General features: G+C 30.9%; 1 pseudogene; it reads right to left on the bottom strand.

Annotated features, from left to right (window-relative positions):
- Positions 1–634: 634 nt before the first annotated feature.
- LOC110647132 (fatty acyl-CoA reductase 3-like) lies at positions 635–3780 on the bottom strand (annotated as a pseudogene).
- Positions 3781–4104: the final 324 nt, after the last annotated feature.

Here is a 4104-nt window from a genome sequence, read left to right as displayed (position 1 = left end):
TTTATTAGTAGTGAAAGATAGCTTGTCTGTGGATGTAACCCTATGTTAAGAGGGTGAACCACATAAATTTTGTTGTTTTGTATATTTGTTTTATTTCTTTATAGTTTACAAGCTTTCACATTGCCTAATGACAACCTGTAAAGGGCTTCACTTGTATCCCCTTCGCTCATCTTCGCAATGAGGCATTTGGTATTCATATTTAATCTAATTCCAAATGGGTCTTGAATCCTACCTTTCCTCCTTGGCCACTTAATTCTATTGTCTGCGGCCTTCAAGCTCTTCCTCAATCCGTGTTGTCCAGGCATCTTGTTCTAAGAGAAGCCAACTTTGTAGTTGACTCTTTGGCTAAGAAAGGGTTGTATCATAAAGAGATTTTGTAGTTTTTTTCATAAATTTTTGAATTTCAACAGTATCTCTGTATACTGTATTTGTGCCTGTTGGAATGGGTATAGTATGGAGCTCATCTCTTCTTTTGTTCTTTTTTCTGATTTATTTTCAATAAAATTCCTTGCTTATAAAGGAAAAAAAAAAACACTAGGCCTAAATAAGGATCATGCAATCCTTTATTAATGAAAAAAAAAAATACGAATTGCAAAATATCAATACACATAATTGCCATTTTAATTATAGCTAGTTAGAAAACATATTTCGCAACTCCAGGAAAATTTATATTTAAGAAATAGTCATCCCAATGGATGAATTTAGGATCTACGAGAAATATCTCCGTCTCCACACAATTTTTTTCAGCTGCTATTCGTAATTTTTCTAAGAGTCGTCAAAACTGCAAATGTCAAATGCGAGATAAAAATAAGCAAAATATATAAAATATAAAGTTTTATTGTTTTAACAGCTATTGAAAAAGTATAATCACAAATATATTGGTTAGAAATTGTTAAAATTAATTTTAAGAGATATTTTTTCTAAAAAACAGATTTGAACCACAATAGCAAATAGGTTTTGAATACCAACTTACTTTCCAAGGAAGAACAGGTATGGCTGGTGCATTTCAACTAATCGCACTACATGTTTAATTCAGTCTGGTATATGTGCCCTGTAAACGTTGGCAGGATATTGCGTTTGCCACTTTTAGTACCTGCATATGTGATGTGTTAAACCATATATAATGCAAAATTGTAAAATCTCTTCATCTCTTTGCTAATGTATCACCGATACTAACTAATGAATTTTAATTTAGTATTATTAGAGTTGCAAGTGGTTTTAGTCATGGGCCAATTTTGATCCGTTGAATTCAGGGTCTTAAATCCAACTGTAAGGTTTCAATTCTAATTTTAATTTCAGTTTAATTTTAATTTGATCAAGTTTGAGTCAATTCAATAGTTGAAAATTTTTTCTTGAAATTATTTTTTTTTTCTTTTTTCGATAAAAATAAGTTTAAAACAAACTTAATTTAGACGGTGCTTAAACTTAGTTATAGAATCTCGAGTTTGAGCCTTCACTGGAATAAAAGAAAAATGAGTATAAATAATGAAATTTAAATATAATTAGATGGAAGTGTTTATGACAAACCTTTAACAATGGCAAGTAGCGAATCCTTATAAATCTGTGAAATTTAGCGATGCTATTGAATATGGTAATTTTACTAACAACCTTGACTGGCTTTCCATTCTTGCCGATCCATGGTTTGTTTGTGAAGTAACGAATGCGGTAATCTTCGATATCAGAACATCTTATAGGATTTCTTGCTGGTGATCCCACATGATAAATAATATCATTACAAGGTTGATTTGCATGAGCCACCATAGCTAAAATTATAGCATTCACCACTATGTCACCTGGTATCTGCATGCATAAATCTCGGAAAACTTTTATTAATTATTCCAAGTAAGGAAAGACTGCATAATAATTTGTGAAATTTTAATCTTGAATTCAAAATAAATTGATGAGATTTGATTAAAAATTATAAATGTCTTTGCTCACCACATCAGCGATTGCTGCACTATCAACAGCAAAGAATGACAATTTTCCTTTACCATAAGCAAGAGTCAGTGCATCCACAGTGCTGTAACCACAAACAAATATCATATATTATCATTTGATCATACTGTGTCTCTGGAAATTGAAAACCCATCATAGATTTCAAGCAGTGACCAAGCATTTCAATCCAATCATAGATTAAAATTAATCTTTCTTGTAGATTAAAAACAAATAAAAAAAGAATAAAGATTTGGATTATTCACCTTGCACCTTCAATCCAACCAGGAAAAGGTTCCTTGCAAGTAGCAGTAATCATGGTGGGACGTATGATCGCCGCAGGCACATTTTCTTTAAGTGTCCTACAAGCATTTCTCCCATAGCCTTGGTAAATACGTATGTGTTTGGCCATCCAAAGGTCTTTGCTCTAGTAAAATGTTTGAAATCAAAGCTATATATTCAGTATCTTTCTTCTTTATACACACTCAATTAAAGTATATTACTCAATTAAACTACTTTAATTACTTACCTTTTGTTTCCCATATCTTTCATGGCCCTTTTAACCATTGTTTCTGGAGCTCCTTCAGCTTGGAGTTCATTTATTTTTTCATCAATTAGTTTCTTCTCTTCTTCAATATCTAATTTGGAGACACCATTAAGTGTCTGACCCAAGCAGTAGGGGCTTTCTGGTATCAGCCCTGAGCTATCTCCACACACATAAGCTGAAAATTAAATACATGCCCTCTTAATTTTGTTAATGTGTGGATACAAGTAGTGGCTTATTTATATGCTACTGTATCCAAAAATTAAAAATAAAAATAGAAACGAAATTAGTTAAAATTCATAAATACTAACCAGTAGAAATGTGGACAAGTAACTTTAATTTTAGGCAATTTTTGGCAAAGCACAAAACATTCTTAGCTCCAATTGTATTAGTGCCAAATGCGACATCATATCAGCACATAAAATGTTAAAACTAGCTAGATACATATAATATAAGAAGAAAATATATTATAAATGAGTTTTAATTGGGTGATGTTAGAGTCATTTTCAAGGTTGTGAAATTTTAAGTTTTAATTTCAATTAGAGCCAAATAAATCAGAAAATATAATATTGGAGAATGAAAAAAATAATATAAGATAGCTATTTCTTGCATTAATTACCGAATAGTTAGGCCAATTTAATGTCCTGCATTAGTTGTATTGTTTGTTGAAGAAGAACGAAAGGAAAGGATGTACATAACCTAAAAAAGGAAAGAAAAAAGAAGAAGAAATGATTTGAGTTGTTAGTCACCTTTCAACAAATTTGGTGGTGGCAGCAAAATTCAGTACAATATCCAATTCGATCTTCATCTCTTCTTTCAAGGAAGAGTCTTTAATTCCCAAGTCTTCATAACGAACATCACCAGGAACAATACTAATCTTTTTGGCTATGATAGAGTTTAGATTTGCATCCCATTTCTCCTTAGCAACTCTGAACAAGTCCTTCCCTATCACCTGCATATATTGAATAGGAGCAAAATAAAAGAGGAAACATGATAATAAATAAAGGGAAAGATAGAAAAATTACCTCATTTTGGAAGCGATGACTTGCAGAAGTAGCATCTGCAGCTCTTAAAAGAAGATAAAGTTTCTTCACATTTGGTTGAACCCTTAGTATCTTCTCCACAAAAACTGAAATATTTAAAGAAACCAAATTAATATACATATTATCATCAAAGTAGGGAAACTATATGTTCAACTTTCAATTGAGAGAGAAAGGATTTGTTCTCTTAGCAAGAAACCCAGTTACACCAGTGACTAAAATGGTCTTGTTTTCAAGAAACTGAAGAACACTTCCAAATTCCATTGCAAATAAAAGATAATAAGAGAAATAGAGGCTATGTACTAATTTCTCCATTTCTTGTGTGTCCTTATAAATATATAGATCTCTATATCCTGTGTTTGTTGTTTATTTAATGCTTGGCATTAATTTCGTATGGTATATAAGAAAAGGAGAAAATTTTGCTCAGACTTAATTTATTATAAATTTAATATGAAATTTATTTATTAAATAAGTAAATTTCACTATAAATTTTATGTCTTAAATACGTGATAAACTGATAAGTGAGAAAAAAAAAAAAAAAAGACTGATCATATTGGTGTGTGATTATATTGTAGTTTGAGCAGAGTG

The sequence above is a fragment of the Hevea brasiliensis genome, unplaced genomic scaffold (genome assembly GCF_030052815.1).
Source record: "Hevea brasiliensis isolate MT/VB/25A 57/8 unplaced genomic scaffold, ASM3005281v1 Scaf602, whole genome shotgun sequence".
NCBI classification, from domain to species: domain Eukaryota; kingdom Viridiplantae; phylum Streptophyta; class Magnoliopsida; order Malpighiales; family Euphorbiaceae; genus Hevea; species Hevea brasiliensis.
Note: the sequence above shows the minus strand (reverse complement) of the source record. Positions and strands in the feature narration are given on the sequence as shown.